We start from the raw sequence: 16,985 nt of genomic DNA, 5'->3' as shown, positions 1-16,985 counted from the left end.
ATTCAATATCATAATCATGCTTGAGTACACTTTGCTTGAAAATATTGATTTGAGTGTGCAAATAAGCAGAGAGAAAAAAATAATCACACCTGCATTGTATTGTGGTGACAGTGCAATGGAGAGCAAACACATCACCAGGCTATTCGGGAGTTATGGAGATACCATTGATCCAGCAGTTAACCTATTTCCCCGCACTGGTACAGCACAAAGCCCCAACCCCCGCCCACCTCATCCATTGTGTCCTTCTACTAATATGATACCCCCCGAAGGTTCTCCAAAGACCTCATTTCTAATCAATGCATGTGGTTGGTGGGATCATCCTGTCTCTGCAAATTAATGACTTCACTTTTTTTCCCGTGGTTTCATTCCATCGATCGGTTTTATTAGCCCATTGATCTCCATGCACCCACCATAACCCTGCAGCTCTCAAGCCAACCCTCTGTTTCCTTTTTGTTAACCTGTACAGAGAAAGTATGCATTTTCCTTCGTAAACTGAAAGGTGTCGCATGGAGTTATGGTTACGCCGATGTCTTTTATTATGTTTATTTTGATCATATTCACAGCATGACCATTGCATTAAACTAATGAGTAAGTAAAGGACTTATAATCAAATATCTTGATCATTTTTACTATAATTGTCATGGTTTTATCCAGGCTGACATTCTGGCCAGCCCTCGGTGGTCTTATTAACAGCCATATCTAACTCTCTCCCCTTTAATTCCCTTTGAGATGTGAACAAAAGGATAGGAAGTGCTTTACTCTGACAAGTCAGACTTCACTTCACAAGAGGAATTACTGCTTTTCATTTTCTGTCACTGGAGCGTTTTAGTGAGGTGCCCCACTAGCGTAACGATGAACTTTCTCACTTGTTTATGACTTGAACCATGCACAAAGACACGATTCACTGTGGTTGAATATGGAAGAAAAAGCTGACATGTGTGCAAGCAATTTATATTATTTGGGCAGAAACAAGCACAAATAATTACTGCTGCAGCCTTATGAAACAACATGTACAGCTGCAAGTACAATAAAAATAGATACCTAAAGTAAACAACCATTCAAAACTCTGACTACGTAGGTTATCGCTACCTCCATTACCATAAAAGTCCACATGCATATGGAACGGACATACAGTACTATATACAGTATTTGGATCATCAGGTATGCATTTTCCTTTCTTAGGCTGCAGTTACTTCTATCCTGACACAAACTGTTGGTGACCTTTTGTTAAAAAAAGAGAAACCCACAATAGTCACTGAAATAACTTTGCTATTTGCAATTTTCCATAATGCATATAGACAAGCCACAATGCTTCTGGGAAAATATTGTTTGAACAGATGAGACAAAAATGAACTTTTCGGCATGTCACATCAGCTTTGTTTACAGACACAAAATTGCAGCATACAGTACAAAAGAAAAATAAACTGTACCTACTGTGAAACATAGAGTTTTGAGTATGGGTACAATGCTATCTCAAGGATATCAAGGCATTCTGGAGCAAAATGTGCTGCAAGAAAGCTTGGTCTTGGCCACAGGTACTGGATCCTCCAAAAAGGATAAAAACCTAAAACTAAACTAAACTGAAACACACAGCTAAAAACAACAAAGAATGACTAAGAAGAAAACATCATATTCTTCTGTGGCCTCCTCTGAGACCCGATTTCCATCCGATTAAACATTTGTGGAAGAAGCTGAAACATGCAGTCTGGAGAAGCACACTTCAAATTTGACACAGCTAGAGCAGTTTGCTCACGAGGAGTTGACCAAAATACCCGTCGACAGGTGTAAGATTATCAGTAGGAGTTACATAAATCAATGTAGTTTTTTGCCTCAAAAGGTTGTGCAACAAACATTACAAACAAAAACTTTTTCTACTCTGAGCCTCTCTTGTTCTTTTGGTCACGACCCACAGCTCGTGACCATAGGTGAGGGTAGGAACATAGATCGATCATAAATTGAAAGCTTCGCCTTTCGGCTTAGCTCCTTCTTCACCACAACCTACCGATACAAAGTCCGCATCACTGCAGATGCTGCACCGATTCGCCTGTGGATCTCTCGAGCCATTCTTTCCTCACTCGTGAACACTACCCCAAGATACTTGAAATCCTCCACTTGGGGCAGCATCTCATCCCGACCTGGAGAGGGCACGTCATCATTTTCTGACTGAGGACCATGGTATCATCCCAGCCGCTTCACTCTCGACTGCGAGCTGCTTCAGTGAGAGTTGTAGATCACGGCTTAATGAAGCCAACAGAACCACATCATCAGCAAAAAGCAGAGATGCAATACTGAGGCCACCAAACCGGATCCATCTACGCCTTGGCTGCGCTTAGAAATTCTGTCCATAAAAGTTATGAACAGAATCGGTGACAAAGGGCAGCCTTGGCAGAGTCCAACTCTCACCGGAAACGAGTCTGACTTACTGCCGGCAATGCGGACCAAACTCTGACACTGGTCATACAGGGACCTCTACTACACCCGAAGCACCCCCCACAGGACTCCCCGAGAGACATGGTCGAACGCCTTCTCCAAGTCCACAAAACACATGTAGACTGGTTGGGTGAACTCCCATGCACCCTAGAGGACCCTGCCGAGGGTGTAGAGCTGGTCCACTGTTCCACGGCCAGGACAAAAACCATACTGTTCCTCCTGAATCTGAGATTCGACTTCCAGATGGACCTTCCGCTCCAGCACCCCCAGCAGAATGATAGAGTCCCTAGCGGGAGCGCTCTCCAGCATCCCCTCCAAGGACTCCAAAAAGGGTGGGTCCTCTGAACTGCTGTTTGCACAAACAACAGTCTGGACCCGTCCACCCACCCGAAGGCAGAGGGAGGCTACCCTCTTGTCGACCGGAGTTAACCCCAATGTACAGGTGCCGAGCCGGGGGGCAATAATTATACTCACGCCTACTCAGCGCTTCTCACCGTGGGCAACTCCAGAGTGGAAGAGAGTCCAACCCCTCTCAAGAGGACTGATACCAGAGCCCAAGCCATGTGTGGAGACGAGCCTGACTATATACAGTCGGAACTTCTCAACCTCACACACCAGCTCGGGCTCCTTCCCTGCCAGAGAGGTGACATTCCATGTCCCTATACTCAGCTTCTGTAGCCGGGGTCCGGATCGTGAACGTTCCTGTCTTCGGCCACTGCCAAGCTCACACTGCACCCGACCCCTATGGCCCCTCCCTGACGTGGTGAGCCCATGGGAAGGGGGACCCACGTTACCCCATGGGTGCAGGCCCGCCCACTAGGCGCTCACCTTCAAGCCCCAGCTCCAGGCCTGGCTCAGAGGGGGGCCCGGTGACCCGCGTCCGGGCAAAGGAAACCAAAATCCATTTATAATATTTATCATAGGGGTCTTTTGCCATGCTTTGTCTGGTCCCTCACCTCGGACCTGTTTGCCATGGGTAACCCTACCAGGGGCGTGAAGCCCCAGACAACTTAGCTCCTAGAATCATTGGGACACACAAACCCTCCACCACGAGAAGGTGACGGCTCCAGGAGGGGCCTTTTTTACATCTTTAATATTAATTAGAAATCCATCAGTTTCTAATGCCAGGCGTAAAAGGACCAACTACAATAGCTTGAAAAAGGACATTTTGGGTATTTTCAACCCAAATTATCTTATCAGAACTGATGAAAGGATATCAAAGATTATATTTTAAAAATGATGACGTAGGACCTTTAAGACCTCAAATGGAAGACATTGACATTTTATACATTTTGCCCAAAAATAGTACATTTCGTAACTTAATTCTGTAATTCTGACGATTCATTCATGATTTTAGTTGCCTGAACAACAGAACGATACGTAAGCGCTAAACAACAAGCGAGAATAGATGAAGTACAGATGAAGTGCTTCGTACAGATGAAGTGCTTAGTGCAGATAAATCACTAAATTGTAGATTGTGATTGAGTGCACAAAAATCAAATGTGCACAATTACTCGATTGTACATGATGCTCAAATTGCACAACATTAATTTCTGATTCGTGATTTTACGTTTGACCATAAGAAAACAATGGAGGGGGTGGCACAGTGGCCGACTGGTTAGTACATCCGCCTAACATTTCTGAGTTTCCTGCCTTCCTGTGTGTAGTTTCCATGTGCTTCCTGTGCTTGCTGGGCTTTTCTCCGGGTGCTCCGGTTTCCTCCCACATCCCAAAAACATGCGAGGTAGGTTGATCGAAGACTCTAAATTGCCCGTAGGTGTGAATGTGAGTGTGAATGGTTGTTTGTTTATATGTGCCCTGCAATTGACTGGCGACCAGTTCAGGGTGTACACTGCCTCTCGCCCAAAGATAGCTGGTATAGGCTCCAGCAAACTTGTGACCCTAGTGAGGATAAGCAGTCCAGAAAATGGATAGATAGATGTGCCGTGTGATTGACTAGCGACCAATACAAGATGTTCTCTCTCGCCCGAAGTCAGGGAGGATAGGCTCCAGGTCTCCCATGACTCTAATGAAGTTAAACAATTCAGAAAATGGATGAATGGAAACAAGGAAGGCTGCTCTCCTACATAATATAATAATAATATATAATAACATACTCCATAACAGTTTATTATATATTGGGTTAGGGTTAACAAATATAATTCTAAAAGAGAAGAAGGGTCTAAAATAAATAAATAATAATAATACAAATTCAGATAGGAATTTGTTGAGCTTTGTCAATCAATCTAACTAGTGGTGAGGGGAGTTTAAAGTTGCAAAAGGTATGAAGCTGACAACAAATACGACAATGTCTCAGTGGAGAGAAGACTTAAAAAGGCAACTGAGAAAAATGCAATAAAAATGTAAATGTCTTCACAAACAGTCACAATCAGACTGGCAAACAAATGGAAAATAGGTTAGGTATTAAAGACTGAAACACACAGCATGAGCATGGATGTAATACCAGAAAAGACCAAGCAAAGGAAAGGATACCACAACAATATCATAAGGTATACAGCCAAACAGGGACGAGGGAGCATACGCTGGCTAACTAAAACTCAAAATAAATAGACAAGGGTGTGGTAATGCTCATACTATACTATGATTTTACTACACATTGGGGTGAGGCAGAAAACCCCTGTAGTTGGAAGCAGGAATTGCACACCTGCAAGAGTGTATGATGATGTTGCTCTCGCAGGTGATGGCAATAGCAGACCTTTGCCCCAAAAGTGTAAAGATTGGTATTGGATTTGTCAAGGAACACATATCAAGCAGTCTGACCCACAATAACAGATAAACGACATTTTTGATCAGAAAACTATAGGCTTAGTTGAAGAAGAAAAAGAAGCTTGAAGAACAATACATTTTACTCGCAACAAGAGGAGTAGTTGAAGGAGTGCTCAAAAAGGAAAAAAAAGCGTCAACTATTGTTCGACTTTAAAGGTGAAACATCTGATGGGGGATCAATCCAGGGTGACTACCACTTTCACCAAAAGTCAGTTGGGATAGGCTCTATCTCACCCGTGGGCCCCTACAGGATATGCGGTAGAAAATGAATGAATGAGTGATTTAACCTCCTAGAAATGGATGTGGCGGTGGACAAATCCTACATACTGTAGTCCTGTTGCTTTGTGAAAACTACAGTTGGACAACACAGCTTATCAGAAAGGTGAAACACTCTTTTCACAACAGTGAATCCTTTTGGGGCTGCTGGCACCATTTCCCTGTCCTTTCATCTGGCTCCCTGATGGTCCAGCTATTACTGTACTACCCCAGTGTTTGAGAGGATACTTCATGTCTGTATAGCCCTAGAGGCTGCTGGGATCTGGGAACACTGGCACCATCAAATAAGATTGGGCAATTAGATGTACTCTCAAGAAGAAATGTGGCAAACATTAGACATGAGGCTCTTCTGGTATGAATAAGTTAGTGTTTAGAAAGCAACAAAACTTAGTTGAGATGTAAGTAAGTTTAAATGTACTGTAGTCGCAAGGCATTTACTGTACTTTCTGAGTTCGAAGTTGTTATCTTAAATTGCTTGATTAGTATCTGCAAAAAAATATATAAATTAATAAAGCTATCTCAGCATATTATTAGATTTTCTTTGTATTCAACAAACATTTCTGTTACCTTTTTTCAAAATATTAAACAAAACAAGAAGTCAAAGTTGCATTTAGTAGCATATGTTTTTTAAAAGAAAACTTGTAGGAAAAATAAACACAAAGAATAACACAGCCTACATTTACAGGGGGAAAGTTCTATTTAGGAACATGTGCATGATTAGAACTGAAATGAACCTATTTGAGTGATTTTACTGTAACATGTGTCACTTACAATTTTCTCAGTTGTGAGAAACATGACAGAGGTGGTTTCTCATGTAAGGGGAACACAACGAGAGGCCCCATTCTACTTTTGTGGTGAAAGGTGACATAACCCATAATTCCACTCCAACCACAATGTTCTTTGATCAGATGTTCCCCTGTGAAACTGGGAACGGGTTTCACATGACACGAAGGAGTCCAATGATGGAGGATAGATTTCTAGAGCTTTAATTTTGTAATTTAAAAAGCAAGAAACTTTGATTTATATATCAGATTAAATAATACAACAAAAATAAAAGCATGCAAATAATAAATAAATACATAAGAAATAAGTTACGCAAATATTCTGTTTTAGTCCCTTATGAATTGTAGTTAAAAAGACTGCATAAGAGCAGTGAGTTTGTGAGAGATTTAAAGGGCTCCCTCGACTCTCAGGCAACTGAATAATGATATTTGTAGAGAGGAAATTTTGCAGAAATGCCTGAACGATCCCATTGCAACATTTTTTCATTTCCTTTTTTTTTTTTTTTTTTAAATAATCTTCCTGGATAATTTTGGATGAAAATAGCCAGGATGCCGTTTTTTTAAGATATTCTAGTTAGCCTTTTCCCGCTGGCATTTAAGATTTTTCATTAATATTCAATACGTAAATAAGCTTTGCTCTGATTGGATTGCTGTTATTCTCATTCTTAAATACGGAAAACAGCTTGGCTTTGATTGGTCCTTGGTGATATCAAAGCTTCTTGGGGTGGCCAAGCGTTCATTACAATGTACCAGATCCTTCGATGTGGAGTCTTGCTATCATTCAGTCATTCATCTTCTGTACCACTTACCCTCACTAGGGTCGCGGGCGTGCTGGAGCCCATCCCAGCTGACTTTGGGCAGGAGGCGGGGTACACCCTGAACTCGTCGCCAGCCAATCGCAGGGCACATTTAAACAAACAACCATTTGCACTCACATTTAGAATCTACATTTAACCTACCATGCATGTTTTTGGGATGTAGGAGGAAACCGGAGTACCTGGAGAAAACCCACGCAGGCACGGGGAGAACATGCAAACTCCACAAAGGTGAGGCCGGATTTGAACCTGGGTCCTCAGAACTGTGAGGCAGACATGCTAACCAGGTGTCCACCGTGCCGTTGTCTTACTGTCATCCATCCATCCATCCATTTTCTGAGCCGCTTCTCCTCACTCGGGTCGCAGGCGTGCTGGAGCCTATCCCAGCTATCATCGGGCAGGAGGTGGGGTACACCCTGAACTGGTTGCCAGCCAATCGCAGGGCACATACAAACAAACAACCATTCGCACTCACATTCACACCTACGGACAATGTAGAGTTGTCAATTAACTTACAATGCATGTTTTTGGGATGTGGGAGGAAACCGGAGTGCCCGGAGAAAACCCACGCAGGCATGGGGAGAACATGCAAACTCCACACAGGCTTTTAATATAGAGCTACAATGCAGACAAAACTGAAAACAGTTCAACGCAGTAATGTGCACGACAGATAAGTGATCGTATGGAAAGGGGAGCAGTGAAGAAAAAAAGTAAGGAGTGCTTTCAGCATTCAGGACAAAAAAAAAAAGAACAGAGTCCACATTAGCATAAATAGGAACACAAAAGAGGGGAAAAAGGCGAAGAGGAACAAGACACAAAATAACATTGTCAACAGGACCCCCAGTGAGGAATTCCTATTTCATATATTTAATTATCCCTGTCAGATGGAAAAGAAGTGAGACAAAGCTGTCTTTGTTCTCCCTCTTCATCCCCCGCATGTCTGCCAATTAATTTCAGCATGCGAATATGACTAATTGTCTCTTTGCAGCCACATAAATAATAATTTTGGCCCTTGCTGGAAGGGGGGTGGTATGTTCATGTGCCAATTTATGATATTTTAGCACAATGGAACGTTCACAATTCAGGTGATCGTGTTAGCAGAGTGATGCAACCTCTTTGTAGACCTTGCCCTCTGCCCAACAGTCTTGCAGCGAGGATAATGCCGCTGTACTTTTCCGCTTTTGTAAACAAGATGATTTGCAAATGTTCTTTGTTTGGAGTGGTGATATTAGCATCATAATTAGACTGAGAAATTTCAGTGATGACATGCAATGCATATTCATGTTTTTTTTTTTTAATGGCGATTAATAGAAAAACATCTATAAAACCCAAAGTGTCCATAAAGCATAACACATCTTTGCAGATTGCTTCTTCTGATCATGTTGAAATGTACTTAGTTTCAAACAAGGGCTTTTGCACCACTTAAATGAAAATGGTTGTGGCAAATAAACACTTACTTTCCTTCCAAACTTGAGTGTTTTTATCCTTTCAACAAACATGTTTACAACATAAGAGAATTGCACTGACGTTTGATTGATTGATTGTATGTGAAAGTAGTGATTGCATACTTAATTGGTGTCCTAGTCACATCACATTGCGTTCTTCTTTGTCTTGAGGAAGGTCAAACATATGCATGCTTACTGAAAAGATACTGGAGTACCATTACTTAATGACATGGGGATAACAACTCCTTAAAATAGGATAGTGCTGAAATGATGTCAGTTGTTTGTTTGAACAATATCTGCAGAATTTCAACCAAACCTTAACATAATGAGTGAAACATCTAAATAAATAGCAGATTAGCCTCACTGGAATATAAAGTACTCGGATTTGAATTTTATCACTTTGTGGAAACAAGTACTGTATGTTCTTTCCCCCATAGTTTCCATATCTATTTTTCATTTGTTTCCGTATTTGATTTATGCTAAATATTATAATCATCACTTAAAAAATGTTGGTTCTTCAATGTTATAAGTACTCTGGATTTAAAATGAGTTTCAGTATGTATATCTATTCATCTTTGTGTGTAGAGTGTGTTTTAATAGTTAAGGCGTAATTTGGGGATTAAATGATAGAAGAAATATATTATTAGGGGTAATGTCTATTTTTTGCAAATCTTCACATTTTTCTGCGGTTTTAAGAACATAAGCTATGTGAAAGAATTTTTTGGTCTGTATTTTCATATAATTGTTGGCAAACTTTTTGTTTTAACATCTACTATCAAAACAGTAACATTACACATGTCATATCATATTGCACTCGAGATGTCCCAGGTAACTGGGGTGAGCACCAGCAGGAACAGCACTAAATTTTAAATTGTACCTTTGATCTTTAAGTGATTTTGAAAGTGTTAAAAATCCCAGACGATCAGGGGAGTTCTAAAAAATATACATTTTGACACATTTTCTGGCAGGGAAAGACAATTTAAACATGCTATTTTTCGATTATCTCTTAGATTAGTCAGTTTTGAGGGGTTGGCCCTGTTTTATGCAAATGTCTCACTCAGCCCTCATACAGAGGGGCCAATGCCGAGGACGGTGGAGCGTCGCTAAAGTGTTGTCGTAAGGCGAGTCGCTACTTGTTCTCGAGCAGCCAGTCTGAAGAGAAAAGTGAGCCCCCATAAAAAGCATAATTTTGAGTCAAGGAATCAATACTTGACCATCACAAAGCGAAACAGAATCTCCCTTGGTGATCTTGGTGTGCAGATCTATCCATGTGGAGCAGGCTGCGGACTCATCGCCAAACACATATAGCCTACCTCCTGGCTCGACTGATTAGAGCGTCTGCCTCACAGTTTTGAGGAGCGGGGTTCGATCCCCGGCCCCACCTGTGTGGAATTTGCATGTTCTCCCCGTGCCTGTGTGGGTTTTCTCCGGGCACTCCGGTTTCCTCCCAATCCCCAAAACATGCATGGTAGGTTAATTGACAACTCTAAATTGCCCGTAGGTGTGAATGTGAGTGCGAATGGTTGTTTGTTTGTATGTGCCCTGCGATTGGCTGGCAACCAGTTCAGGGTGTACCCCGCCTCCTACCCGATGATAGCTGGGATAGGCTCCAGCACGCCCGCGACCCTAGTGAGGAGAAGCGGCTCAGAAAATGGATGGATGGATGGATGGAGGGACTACACACTGTCATGGACAGTGTTCTTTTTGTATTTTCACAAGAACAGCTTATTTTTAAAAATGCATTGTCTTCTCCCAATAATACAAAAATATAATTTCTATTACCAAAGAAACTCTCCTTGTGAAAATTTTGAGACTTCAGAAAAGTTGCTGTGTGGGGGCCTGAAATTGACACCTGCTAAAACAAACTGGAAAATCTGCTGTTCTCCGTACTACAGACTCGATGCACAAAATATGTGCACCCATCCACTTAAATCCAAGAATTCTCCCAACTTTCCATCCATGTGCATTTGCATTTTTTCTCAACAGTCAAGTGTCCAGAAAACGCCATAACAAAAGGAGGGAAAAAAATCAATTTGCATTTGGTGTATAAATAGTTCTAGGACAAGGGCTGTTAAGTTTGAAATTAACATGTAAACAGTTGGAAAGTCTGCCCTGCTACCCCCTACCCCCCCACCCCTGCTAAATCCCTTTTAGTGCCTTAATAAATATACATAAAGGCCTCACACAAAGACTGTCTTGTTCCTTTAAATGGGATACTTTTTAATGGAGACATATATTTCCAGGATTATATCAGCATTCACTTGCAAATTTCTAGTTTTAATACTCCAGTGGAAGCAGTCTATGAATAAGCGTATCTTCTGAATGCAGGGAACACCTGGTCCCGAGGGCTGGGCTATGAGAGGGCTTCAAGCTGACCTGGTGACAGTGCCAAGACTTCACTTGTTCCCAGCCATTCACATTCTTCCTGACATACTCCGATGCTGCAGACTGTGCACATGTAACTATGCTGCCATTTGGCACAGCCAAACAGGAAGATGACTAAATGCACAAAAAGGACACTCTACACGTATTGATTAAAAAGGGAACTTTATACTTTTCACACATTTCCCAACTAAGAACAGGTTGGTGTCATATGGAAAGTAATGTTTTCATAAAAGATTACTTTTATCTGCATTTGTTTCTGGCTTACTGGTGGAAACGATGCAAGATCGGACTTCAGAACTGTAACAAGGAAAACAATTAAGCTGCACAGAGTTATTTTTTTACTTACTTGGCTGCATCGGAAGACGGGAGAAGGGGAGAAAGAGTTGTACTATTTGGAGGCAGAGGAGGAGAGAGGAAGGGGCACATGGTCTATTCGTATGCACCCCACATCCACTCGACGCACAATCAGGCCTGTATTGCGTTTTGCAAATTTATACCCAGGATGTTGCTTTAGAGTGTTTCCCTGAAAAAAAAAAAAGAAAAGGACTTTTTTTTTCAAGTGTCTGCTTTCATGAGCAAGAGTGATTGAGGCACACAAACAAACCTTTGTTTCGAAGCTCACAGATGCAAAGCATGAGCTTGGACTTTTTGTGTTCCACCCCAACTCACAGTTGCACTTTGTATAATGCTCTAAAATCAAAAGGGGAGAAATCAGAAAATAAAAATGATTACGTATTTACATATAAACTTGGATGATTAAAAAGCTTGGGCCCCAGGCTTCCCAGGAAGTTACCTTACAAGAGTACCTTCAAAATTATGTACGCCACCCATTTGCTGTAGTTAGTTACCGTTTTGCATGGGCCAGTTCATGCATGGGTGGGCAGTGGTGAAGTCAAACGTGAGGTTTGCAGTAAGTTACTGTCCAAATCTGGCACCAGGTTAATTCAAGCAAGAGGGACCATAAAATCAGTTGTTTCCCTGCCAAAAAACTTATTTGTGGTAAAGTTCAAAAACCTTTTAAACAATTGCAATAAGAGCGTTGGAATACGTAATTTTTTAATATTGCACCAGTTCAACGAATCAAAATTTTGTAATGAACTGTATAAAGATGAACTCACTGGACTTTTAATTAAATACCAGTCCTGCTGTATAATGTTCAACAACTTGTTTAAGTGAGTTCTACTTTATAATTACTTCAATAATTAGAGCACTTGACATTGAGAAGGAAAAATGCACATGCAATGTTCTTTCCATAAATCTTCCACTTCAACCTATAGGTCGCGGGGGCGAACGGTGAGTGAGAAAAGGAGGTGGAGGAATTATAGGACTCATATGCGTGTGATTGGCAGTTCCCTCGGCTCCCGAGGTTATAGAGTTCAGAGAAAAGCCGATTATTCCTCTCCCTCAGGTCAAACCTTCATAAATAAACAAGGGGACCGCCTGAGGCACAGTGTTTTAGTATGATTAGCATATCATACAAGCTATCGACAAGACACTTATCATATTACAGCACGTCAAGTCGCAGAGCACACAGAGGTTACATGTACAGGGCAGCTGAGCATACATCTCTGTTCATTAGAAAGGTCCTCCGGGAGAGAATAAATCATATCAGCATGTGGTGATGCCCGTGCAAGTGTTTGAGTCCAACTCCATAATGGATGTTAACCAGGGCTTTCATAAACTGCAGAGGCAAACAATTTTCCGGTTTCCAAAGCATACGATTTTTTTCTGAATATTTGACCAGTCTTGGTTGTTGCCAAAGATCGTAATTGATGAAAATACATATCGTTAGACATTTAATGTCTTAACGTCTGTTTGAATTTTGGGTTTATCCCACAACTGAAACATGCTACCAACAAGGGATTGTACTAAACAGTGAAATGAAATAAAAGTAAGAGAGTTTGGCATAGGCAGTAGACAGTAGATGATGAAATGAGTCAAAAGTTACAATTTCTTTCCATAATGTGTGGTGTAACTGCTTGATGAAGCGGCAGTTATCCCAAATTTCTGCCACGCTGCTCAGATTTCAATTTGGGCAAACATCTCCCCATGGCTCATCTCACCAAGAACCACAATTAGTAGCTAACCACTCTGACCAAGGGGAAGGAGCAAATGACATCCACACCTAAGCCCTCCTAAGCCAGAAGAGCCAGAGTACCGAGCAGCCTCAATGATCCCGCTTGCAGTCAAGCATGGCCTCTTTAGGTGAGTCATATGCTGGAGAGGGGTGGTATTTACTAACTGGTTTAAGCAGTTTATTACTCTCTGAGAGCCAGACCTGTAAGGGGTGACCGAATGGGGAAAAATACAGTAGCTGAGATCACTTTAGAGTGCAAGACCTGGATATTTGCATTCATATTTTTCTTACCTTGGTCAGAGTGGTAGCCCAAAGCTGGGACCAGACTGGAGGCAATGTCTCCTCAATAATCGTATCCACCATTAACATTGATCGTATGACAAAAGGTGAGACATCATAAAAAGTGGGAAAAGTGTTAAAGTGAATGTGAATGGAATTTGCATGTACCACAGAGCCCCATCATTCCTATTCTCTCACCACTCCACTGCTTATCCACGTACGTTTCCAAATGTTGGTTTCTCATTGTCCCATTTGATGCCATTCACCAAGCCCCCACCCCCATATTTCCTCCTACTGTCGATGCAAATTAGAACTTCACACGTAGTGACAATCTGCTGGGTACTCTGTGATTTTACACGACCAATTAAGGCCCACTTGGCAGTTGTGTGAACAGTTTCATTAGAGGAGATAATATTGCAAAGTGAAATGATAAGCAATCATTATGATTAATGCAGAGACATTACATTGCCCGTTAATGAGGTGTAAATGATCTCATTATTTTTGAAAGACTACAGATTAGATTAAAGTGGAGTGGACAGCACTCCTCTGCGTTCAGACAAGTTAGTGTTAATTAGGCCCAATCTCCAGGAACAAATGAGGCGCAACCCTTTGGTAAACAATTAGGCTTCCATTGCCCCTGGCAAGATGGCCAAGGATAGGCAAGCTAATAGATAAATGACTGGAGAGAAGGATGTTAAGGGAGTCTAAGTCTACGTCATTGTTACAAATTCTCATCGAGAGTTACACAAGTGATATGGGTGATGATCTTGGGAATTCAATAATTATCGAGAAGATCATGCTGTTCAAAAACTGGGTAAGAGTATCTACAGTAGGTACATAGTTAGGTACTATTTATATAAATAGTTTTCTTATCTGAGTAGTCCATTTGAACAAAACAACAAATGCCTTTATGGTCAAATTATCTTAATAATCAGCACATTCAACTAAAAATTCTAAGAATTGAAGTGTCACTTATTAAAAACATTTACTTTCATTCCTATTGATATATTTTAGAAGAGGCCTTCTGGCCACATGTTAATTATATCTATGCATTTGGCCCTAAGGATAATTCTAGAAAGAAATATATTTCCATCAGGCACTATGCATGTACAACAGTAAACTGGCCAACAAGAGCCAAGATAAAAACACATGTGATTTGTGTAGTTATTCACATGATCGATGTCTGATGAAGACATTTACACAGTCAGCCAATCTGTGGATTGACTAGCATGTTTTGGATGACACTTCTCTCTCCCGAAAAGTTTTTCCTTTCAGTTTAAAATGGTTCACTTTAACTTGGATCCATTGCCGTACCGTGGCCAAAAGTAGAACACAGGTTAGTTTTGCACCTGTCACAGAGCTGTAAATCCCCGCTGGCTGGTACCAGATGCCTCTTTTTTAGCTAGCTGGCTACCCTAGCTCTCGTCATCTGCCACGGTGTGTTGGATCCTGAACAACTTTCTCCCATTCATTCTCCACGGTCGCCATACACCTCCAGCGATGGCTCCTTTCCGGTTTCGATTGTGGCATTGCCCGTGACCCTAGTGAGGATAAGCGGTACAGAAAATGGATGAATAGACTTTTCAATTGAGGATCCCTGCCCTAGTTTCTTTTAGCAACAAAAAGGGCAATACATTGCTGATTTATTTTAAAAACAGCTGGTCAGTCATTTCATTTGCATGTCTTTCTAGCAAGGCTTTTTTTTTTTTAGCATACAAAATTGTGAGGTCTTCTAGCTTTGAATAGTTTTCCTATATCTAATCTAAAGACACATTGAACTAACATCTGTGGGAAATGTTTGCCTGTGACAACATTGATTTTCCCTTGCTCTTGCTTTGTCTGAAAAGATATGTTAAGGTTATTCAAGAAAAAGTGATGCTGTAATCCTTCTGCCATAGGAGTTATGCTTTAGAAGCATAAGGCTCTTATCAGTGATTGATAACGCTTAACTCAAAAACATATAGAAGCATTAGGAATGTCAATATTTTGCTGGCGACTGAAGGTGACCCCTGGTTCCTCTGTTTGCTGTGTGTGCACGGAGGGCTTTGATGGTAAATTTGTAAGGGTGGTTATGTGGGGAGGCTATTATGGATTTGCTATCTGGCCTCAAGTGTTTGCGGCTGATTATGTGATTAAATCAATAATAATTTCTGTTTGGACTCCTTTGCTCATCTGCTTCATCTTCCTTTTCCTGTGTAGTTGAGCAGAACGGTGGGTGGGAACACATGCACTCATTCACTCACATGCACCAAAATACATGCACAACAGATTGCATTATAATTTTCTTTATTAGAAAAACTTTGCTAAAGGTATTTACGTGGAAATCCAGGCTAAAAGGACTTATTAAAACAATTGATTTAACTCAAACAGCAGAATTAAACTGGACAGAACATCCGTCACTGATGGTGTAGTTGAACATTTGCCTGACTTTGGTGGAGGCAGCGTGGGTTCAGTTCCCACTCAGTGACAGTATGAATGTGAATGGTTGTCTCTCTCTATATGTGACCTGTGACTGGTGAAGGGTGGAGTCCACCTTTTTCCCAAAGTCAGCTGCAATAGGTGGTACAGAAATCCAACGGATATTCCAAGATTCCCATACAATTGATATTCCAAGATTCCCATACATTATCGTGTTATCGTAATGTCTTTCTTTATTTATTCCAGTGTCTTTTTGTTCACCTCATACTTGGTTTGGTGCCAAAGTATGCTAGCCATTGAACTGCACATTTTTGCCAGGTTGGATGTTATGTCTAGACTGCAGGAAATGCAACATTACATTTGTTTACAACCAACAGGAACTACAACCAGAAGCTGTTACGAGATTAAAGGGTGCTACCCAGAGAGAAAATGTGTGTGGCTCAACCCCCTGGCTTTGTCAACAGTCAAGCCAATAAAGGAGAGGTAAAATGGAGAAAGGGTACAGAACTGCTGTTGCTATCTGTAGATGAACAGTTTACGATCAGCACAACAATCTCAACCGAGATTGCAGGTACTGAATGAAAGTTGTGTGTCCGTCCGTGTCTGAACTGGATTCACGGTGCCTCCTATTTCAGCATGTGACTATAACGTGAACATAGTTTGTCTGTGCCCATGTGTGTGTTGTTTGATTGTGTGTGGCTGCGTTAACTCAGAATCCCTCTGCAGCCTCTTAAATCTATACCCAATAAAAATCAGCGCGGGCTTGAAAAACAAAACTCAGGGAAACATCTGTAAAACATTGATTTCACAGATTGCAAACCAGCTGCATAGCTAATGAGAAAGAAATCATTTTTGATTAATTAACCCAAAAATTGGAAAATCTAAACTGTCGCAAGGGAGATGACAAGTGCAGCAGGCTTGATCACACAGGAGGAGGAGGACATGCTGCAGGAGCAGAGGAGCTGCTGCTTGCCAGCTTGCTCCAGAAGGGAAGGAGTGGTAAGGGGAATACTGCTCGAAGAAACATGGCTCCTAATATGGAGATCAAAAGGGGTTAAATATTTTCCACACAGTGACAGAACCCTGTTCACCCATTGAATGTGTGTGTAACATTGAAGATAAAAATCATTACATGAGTAGTCGGATGGTCTAATACAAAAGGGCAGCCTGGTTAGTGTGACCAGACAGCAACATTACAACATTAAAAGCATTAAAGGTATAATATGTATGTTTTTATGTATAATTCTAATAAATAGCAGCTTCAAAATAATTTTGCAAGTAAACTGTCTTT

The 16,985-nt window shown here is 41.3% G+C and overlaps 1 long non-coding RNA gene across 3 annotated transcripts in view; it reads right to left on the bottom strand.

Annotated features, from left to right (window-relative positions):
- The window catches only part of LOC133479998 (uncharacterized), a 107,394-nt gene that overhangs the window by 55,309 nt on the left and 35,100 nt on the right, over positions 1 to 16,985 (bottom strand). For all 3 annotated transcript variants that reach the window (XR_009789138.1, XR_009789136.1, XR_009789137.1), the window contains 3 exons: positions 14,626 to 14,817; positions 11,525 to 11,610; positions 11,267 to 11,443 (listed from right to left, as the gene is read on the bottom strand). This is a non-coding gene — a long non-coding RNA (uncharacterized LOC133479998). The remainder of the gene's footprint in view (positions 1 to 11,266; positions 11,444 to 11,524; positions 11,611 to 14,625; positions 14,818 to 16,985) is intronic.

The sequence above is a fragment of the Phyllopteryx taeniolatus genome, chromosome 6, assembly GCF_024500385.1.
Source record: "Phyllopteryx taeniolatus isolate TA_2022b chromosome 6, UOR_Ptae_1.2, whole genome shotgun sequence".
In the NCBI taxonomy this organism is placed as follows: domain Eukaryota; kingdom Metazoa; phylum Chordata; class Actinopteri; order Syngnathiformes; family Syngnathidae; genus Phyllopteryx; species Phyllopteryx taeniolatus.
The sequence above is the reverse complement of the archived record's forward strand: the minus strand, read 5'-3'. Positions and strand labels throughout refer to the sequence as shown.